The 8,304-nt window shown below is 28.7% G+C and overlaps 1 long non-coding RNA gene across 1 annotated transcript; it reads right to left on the minus strand.

The window, feature by feature from the left end:
• Positions 1-471: 471 nt before the first annotated feature.
• Positions 472-2,276, minus strand: LOC111627579. Its single transcript, XR_002757028.1, has 3 exons — positions 2,054-2,276; positions 1,860-1,977; positions 472-1,740 (listed from the first exon to the last, which is right to left on the minus strand). It is a non-coding gene; the product is annotated as an uncharacterized LOC111627579 (long non-coding RNA).
• Between the last annotated feature and the right edge of the window lie 6,028 nt (positions 2,277-8,304).

Below are 8,304 nucleotides of genomic sequence, written 5' to 3' on the forward strand. Positions count from 1 at the left end.
ATATATATATATATATATATATATATATATATATATATATATATATATATATATATATATATATATATATATATATATATATATATATATATATATATATATATATATATATATATATATATATATATATATATATATATATATATATATATATATATATATATATATATATATATATATATATATATATATATATATATATATATATATATATATATATATATATATATATATATATATATATATATATATATATATATATATATATATATATATATATATATATATATATATATATATATAATATAGGATGTACTATCTAAGTCTGGTTATGAATGAGCATAACGTCTATATGCATAATAATCTATATACATGACTTCAATTTTGTTCATTATGAACACACATGACTCACAATAGAAGTGACTAGCAAGGTTTAGAAATGCATACGAACAGACATACGAACTTAAATAAAATTTTAATGGCTTCCTTTACTAAGATTTCTCTTATGAAAATCATAATTGGATTAAAAAAACTATTAGTCTTTATTTAAATATTTATAAAATATTGATTAAAGTGATTTCCAGAGTTACATTTGACATAATATTCTGTGCTTGACCTAAATATTTTTAATTATTTATTAATTATAGAGTACTTATTTGTGAACGAAATTAAATTTAAATAGATGTGTATTTTCCATCTCTTCCTTAAAATTCAATAATTTTTCTAATCTCTCTCTAAAAATAGCAAACATACTTATTAATTTACCATATTTATTTATAGTGTAAACCCGATTTATGAGTACTCGATATACGAGAATTCGATACAACGAATTGTTTTCTTTTCTATTTTCTCCGGTTTATTACGGTATATTCGATACAACGAGTGAAAATACATTTAAATTCGATTAATTCCTAACGATTTTGTAGTGGGACAAGAATAAAATTCCCACGCGTCGAAATTAAACTGGTTCCAATCTCCATTTTCTTTGTTTAATTCGCGCTGTGTAGTGTCATTTAGTGAGCTTTATCTCTCGATTATAGACCTTTCTATGGGTGATTACAATTTCATTAATTAAAAAACTAACATTTTACTTTATGTTATTTGTTTTCTGCTAACTTATTGTCTTAATTTTTCTTAACATTAAAGAAATATCTGATAAATTATGTGTTTGTTACTCTTATATCGTAACCCATTTGTTTCCTTTATATTAATGAATAACCTAATCAAAATTAGAATCATTTATTGATAGATAAATAGAAATTTTATAACAAATTTAATTTTATTTGGGGGGAAATACGGGTAGGAGTGAACTGGGTTAAGGAGAAACGAGGTTCAAATATCGACCGTGCGAAAAAGCTCGCACTTATTTACGAGAGGTTTTCAGGAACGAAGTACGCTCGTAAATAGGGGTTAAACTATACTTATTTGTTATAAATGTCTATTATTTTATGTCTGATAGCGTTACATTCCTGGCTGGTGTAACATTGTGGCCAATATTTTTTCGTGCACCTAAAACTAATTTACCTCGTAAGAAGCGGCCCACCAGTGGCCAAGTGGATAAAACTATTAAACGCTAGTACTTGGTCGTGGGTTCGAGCCTGGGTTAAGTTTTCCGGGTTTTCTTCACGTATATAGCATCTAAACAGGGGCTAGTTTTCTGTAGAAAGTTCTCCCAGGAGGTAGATCACTCCTCTGTTGCATCTTACACTCTCCTAACTTTTTCGCCCTCGTTGAGAAACACTGGAATATATAAATGATATAAATAACCTATGAGTTCAAACTGTTTAAAACAATTCTTTATTTAAGCAAATAAGACGAAACGAAGAATATTAAAAACGAAAGTTTGGGCAGCTTATTACTTTCCTAACATTTTCGTTTCCACAGCCATCTGTTTGATCACACAGTAAGATCTCTTTTCCTTGACGTCACAGTATTCTGTTTTGTATCTTCCTGTTCCTGATAGTTTTTCCTCAAGTTCTGCAAGAAGTACAAAAAGTTTATGAACAAAATAATGTCCAAAAATATACCAAACAAATATATATATATATATTACATTGAGGCGATGAAGAAGCTTGTGCATTCAGATGGTGTATCAAAGGTTCAGTTCTCTGATCTTCCTTTAGAGAAGATGAGTTCATACTTTGAGACAATGAAAAAGAGTGTATAGAGATTCAAAATTTAGATAAAAATTCATTTAAAACTCACATTAAATACTGAAAAGATATTTCGGACGAACGTCCCTAATTTCTTTTATCGGTTTGTAATATTCTTCATTCTCTTTCTTTTTGATTTAATTAAAATTATGTATTCTCCTCTTCTTAAAAACGTTTTACGAGTGAGATGAGTACTTTTAAAGTATATCTGAGCTAATATATCTTATACCCAGTACACTGCAAGCTCGTGAAATATAAATGCTTATGAAAAAAGAAATAAAATAACAGAAAAGAAAATAGAAAATTCTTTTCTCTTTCTTATTCTCGCGAAGTATGAACCGGTTTATATTCTTTCAGCAGCAAGCCGTTTGACACTTCAATATCCTCTTGTTGCAAGTTTAAAAATAAACACAAATATCCGTATTTAATTTATTTTCATGAAAAGAAAAAAACAAATTTTCTAATTCCTTTCCCTTTGCAATATCAATTTAAGTTTCTTTCCAAATTTATCATTAATTTTTTTTACCTGTTTTAAAACCAAATTTAGGATTTACGCGTCATAAGCGCTCACAAAACCACCAATAGACGAAGGGATAACACTACTATAGTAGGTTAGGATCTGAATAACGGGCTGTCACGTTGAGTTTTCCGGGTTTTCTTCACGTCTTTTCATAAAAGTCCTTCCCTGGAAGCAATTACCTGTTGAAAAATTGCCCATGCGTTGCCTAATTCCATCAATCCAATCAATTCCATAAGCAAAAATTAGCCAAAACTCGTTAATAATATAAACGTTTTAAACATTAATTAACAGAAAAAAATTTCTAATGGATATAAACATACAAAGAAGTTCAATGCGTTAACGCTTTTCTGTAAAGTGAATTTTCACTGCTCTTAGTCGAACAAGCGGCTATATTGATTCAAGTTAAATAGTTCGGATATTAAGTAAATTTGAAAAGAGTGCAATCTTTTTGTGTAAAATGTATCTTCTACAAATATTTCCAAAGAAAAAAAATTGTTAAGAATATATATATATATATTTTTTTCTTTGGTTGTTACTAAACGTAATTAAATAAACGTGTTTCAAACATTTATCTGTTAGTGTATCCGAATGTAAACATTGTCTACAAAATAATTTTTTAGATGAACCACCAATCACACTTTTACTAACTTGATATTGTCACTTTATATATATTTATTTTTATGAAATTATAGTCTACTTTATATAACAGTTAACTAGATAAAGACGAACCTCTATAGGGCGGTCATTTTCTCAGGAATGTTTAACAGAAATGCATACTAAAATAACCTCTAAACAATGGCCATTTTTAAGGTTCGGCTGTATTACTATTTATTAGTTAAGTTTTTATTATAACGGAATGTATTTCCTCTATTATTAACTGACTCCATGTTGATTCCTGACGTGGCGGCGCGACGTCGCGTCGCGTCGCGTCATTAATTATAACTTGAAACTGAATAAACGAATATAAATAAATAAATTTAATTTATGTAATTCGAAATATCATGAGAATAAGTATATTTCTGTATAAAATATATCAATTTTAATAGAAATTAAAAANTTATTCTAAGTTTATCAAAAATAAAAAAATAAATAATATTGGATATATACATTTGAAGTGAGAAAAAAAATGGACAAAATAATGTAATTTCAAAGATAATCCTAGATAAAGACGAACCTCTATACGGCGGTCATTTTCTCAGGAATGTTTAACAGAAATGCATACTAAAATAACCTCTAAACAATGGCCATTTTTAAGGTTCGGCTGTATTACTATTTATTAGTTAAGTTTTTATTATAACGGAATGTATTTCCTCTATTATTAACTGACTCCATGTTGATTCCTGACGTGGCGGCGCGACGTCGCGTCGCGTCGCGTCATTAATTATAACTTGAAACTGAATAAACGAATATAAATAAATAAATTTAATTTATGTAATTCGAAATATCTTGACCTAAATATTTTTAATTATTTATTAATTATAGAGTACTTATTTGTGAACGAAATTAAATTTAAATAGATGTGTATTTTCCATCTCTTCCTTAAAATTCAATAATTTTTCTAATCTCTCTCTAAAAATAGCAAACATACTTATTAATTTACCATATTTATTTATAGTGTAAACCCGATTTATGAGTACTCGATATACGAGAATTCGATACAACGAATTGTTTTCTTTTCTATTTTCTCCGGTTTATTACGGTATATTCGATACAACGAGTGAAAATACATTTAAATTCGATTAATTCCTAACGATTTTGTAGTGGGACAAGAATAAAATTCCCACGCGTCGAAATTAAACTGGTTCCAATCTCCATTTTCTTTGTTTAATTCGCGCTGTGTAGTGTCATTTAGTGAGCTTTATCTCTCGATTATAGACCTTTCTATGGGTGATTACAATTTCATTAATTAAAAAACTAACATTTTACTTTATGTTATTTGTTTTCTGCTAACTTATTGTCTTAATTTTTCTTAACATTAAAGAAATATCTGATAAATTATGTGTTTGTTACTCTTATATCGTAACCCATTTGTTTCCTTTATATTAATGAATAACCTAATCAAAATTAGAATCATTTATTGATAGATAAATAGAAATTTTATAACAAATTTAATTTTATTTGGGGGGAAATACGGGTAGGAGTGAACTGGGTTAAGGAGAAACGAGGTTCAAATATCGACCGTGCGAAAAAGCTCGCACTTATTTACGAGAGGTTTTCAGGAACGAAGTACGCTCGTAAATAGGGGTTAAACTATACTTATTTGTTATAAATGTCTATTATTTTATGTCTGATAGCGTTACATTCCTGGCTGGTGTAACATTGTGGCCAATATTTTTTCGTGCACCTAAAACTAATTTACCTCGTAAGAAGCGGCCCACCAGTGGCCAAGTGGATAAAACTATTAAACGCTAGTACTTGGTCGTGGGTTCGAGCCTGGGTTAAGTTTTCCGGGTTTTCTTCACGTATATAGCATCTAAACAGGGGCTAGTTTTCTGTAGAAAGTTCTCCCAGGAGGTAGATCACTCCTCTGTTGCATCTTACACTCTCCTAACTTTTTCGCCCTCGTTGAGAAACACTGGAATATATAAATGATATAAATAACCTATGAGTTCAAACTGTTTAAAACAATTCTTTATTTAAGCAAATAAGACGAAACGAAGAATATTAAAAACGAAAGTTTGGGCAGCTTATTACTTTCCTAACATTTTCGTTTCCACAGCCATCTGTTTGATCACACAGTAAGATCTCTTTTCCTTGACGTCACAGTATTCTGTTTTGTATCTTCCTGTTCCTGATAGTTTTTCCTCAAGNATATTATTTTGATTTATGTCGATAAATATAAACCCAGTTTCATTCTAAGATTATGAAAAAATATCTAAATTAAATTTTTAATGTCATATTTGAAGGTAGAGTCCAGTAAAAACTGGCGTGACTGATTACTTTACTATGCAAATAATATATTGGTTGTTGAGTTAAAATGAACAGAATTTTTGGAACTGGTTTTATTATACAAAGTATAGAAAGTCTTACACTTCGCTATTTTTCAAACAAGTTGCTAATGTAGCTATATACCACTTGTCAAAGCAGTCTCGGAAGCTACTTTTTGTAATATCTTTACGGACTTTCTGCTGCTGTTGATTGAAATCTTCAATTCTTCAACTTTCTTAATAAATTTCTCTTTTATTGAGAAATTTATTATCTCTCAATAAAAAGAAAATTTTTATTGAGAGATGGTCGTTATCGGTGGTTTATTATTACTTTAAACTTCTATATTTTAATGTAGAAGTTTTAAGTAATAGAATTCACATGAATTGGTACGTATTTGTGGCGTAGTAAACACTAGTATTGTGTTTTATTCCAAAGACAGATGGCAAATTTTCCATCAAATTCCTTTATTAATTGAGTCGAGAATTTGGTGGAATTAAAGGAATTTGATGAAAAATTTGCCATGTGTCTTTGGAATAAAACACAATACTAGTGTTTACTACGCCACAAATATAAAACAGGACACGGTTTCAAAAAACAAATCAACAAATCTACAGAAACTAGAAACGGCAAGACTCATCAAACAAAAATGCAAAGAAGCCAACAGCAAGATCACAGACAGGAAGAGAAAATACAGTTGACTGAAGAGGGGCAAAGCCCGAAACGACTACAAAACAATGTACCGCATCGACTCAACTAATAAAGGAATTTGATGGAAAATTTGCCATGTGTCTTTGNATTATTTTACGGTTATTTCTTTGATTTTTTAAAATTATTTTTACATGATTTTTTATTATTGCATTAAATTTTCAGGTTATTTTTTTAATTATTTAAAAATTATTTTGTTATTTATTTTACAATTTTTATTACTTTATTGGATTTTTTAAATTATATTTAAATTATTTACAACTTTAACAAATTATTTAGTTTATTTATTTCTTAATATATTTTTATGAAAAATATAAATGAACTAAATATAAAAAAATAGAACATTTTTAATTAATATATATATATATATATATATATAACAATGTTTATACAATAGACCCCGATTTACGACTACCCGCTTTAACCCCCGTTCGTATGACTTATTCAAATTTTTCATTATAGCTGTACAAAACGCCGCATTTATGTCGTGTATTTTTATAGGTCTTATCTATTAGACATTATAAAATTAAAATTAATTTCTATGGACATAGTCCGAATTTACGACACTAAAACTTATAAGAAACACGACTGCTCGCTTTACGACGAATCGTTTAACTACGTTTTGTGCGAGACAATCAGATCGTAAAAGAGGGAATCTACTGTATTATCATCAGTAATAAGTTTTAATTAATTTAAATAAAGATTTAACCTAATTCTATTTGATGTAAAATGTATTTTTCTTTAAAGAATTTGGATTATTATAATAATAAATTCGTAACTTTGTATCTTTCAAATAGGCGAAAATCATTCGTACACCTTCAATACCCGTTTAAAAAATGTAGAAAATAAGTGATTCTTCATGTAGAAATTTTATTTATTACAGACATTCCTTCAGTCTTATATCGAGTTTACCAACTTTATATTGTTACGTCTACTGTATACGTATATTATTACGTATGTTGTTATATATATAAGTAAAATAAATTACTTTCATTTATTAAAATTTTAGTAAAGAAAAAGAAATATTCCGNTCGGAAGCTACTTTTTGTAATATCTTTACGGACTTTCTGCTGCTGTTGATTGAAATCTTCAATTCTTCAACTTATTTGTGGCGTAGTAAACACTAGTATTGTGTTTTATTCCAAAGACAGATGGCAAATTTTCCATCAAATTCCTTTATTAATTGAGTCGAGAATTTGGTGGAATTAAAGGAATTTGATGAAAAATTTGCCATGTGTCTTTGGAATAAAACACAATACTAGTGTTTACTACGCCACAAATATAAAACAGGACACGGTTTCAAAAAACAAATCAAAACCTTCAACTTATCTTTCTTTTTCGAGAAAAAGGTAAAAGTTTTTGGGGCAAGGACAGGAGATAAACAGGTCGAGGAAACATTATTATGTCCTTCTGGACAGATATTTATTATTAACTAGGAAAGCCGATTGTAGAAACTGCAGCAAAAAAAGCCCTTAAAGCATTAGAGTGCATTGATGATTTGAGGTAACGCAACACATGCGATCTGCCATGAAGGGTGCCTCCCGAAAGGATTAAATATGAAAATATGGGCCCCCATTTAGATGCTAGACACTTAAAGGAAACCCAAAATATTCTATAATATGTGGTTGCCCGTTGGTCAGATGCGAACCCGCGATTAAACACCGGTGTTCAGTGGTACTCGGTAACTGGTAGCTCATATAAAGACATGACAAAAGAAATGAAATGTTTCCACAAATGGGCATGGGCGCTGGCAGTATTTCAGCATCATGTTATTCCGAAATTACACTTAGATAAAATTTAGGAAAAGTATTCCAAAATTTATTATCTGCTCTTCTGCAAATATTCTTCATTGCAATTTGATTCTATGGCGGAATATTCAAAATTCGAAATTTTTTCACTGTTTTAATTAAACTATCAAACATAATAACGTTTATTACTTGAAAAACGTATGAGTTTTATAGTTTTATGACCAAAACAAACGAAATGAAGACGTTCTTT

The sequence above is a fragment of the Centruroides sculpturatus genome, unplaced genomic scaffold (genome assembly GCF_000671375.1).
Source record: "Centruroides sculpturatus isolate CEXI.00-Female unplaced genomic scaffold, Cexi_2.0 scaffold491, whole genome shotgun sequence".
NCBI classification, from domain to species: Eukaryota; Metazoa; Arthropoda; class Arachnida; order Scorpiones; family Buthidae; genus Centruroides; species Centruroides sculpturatus.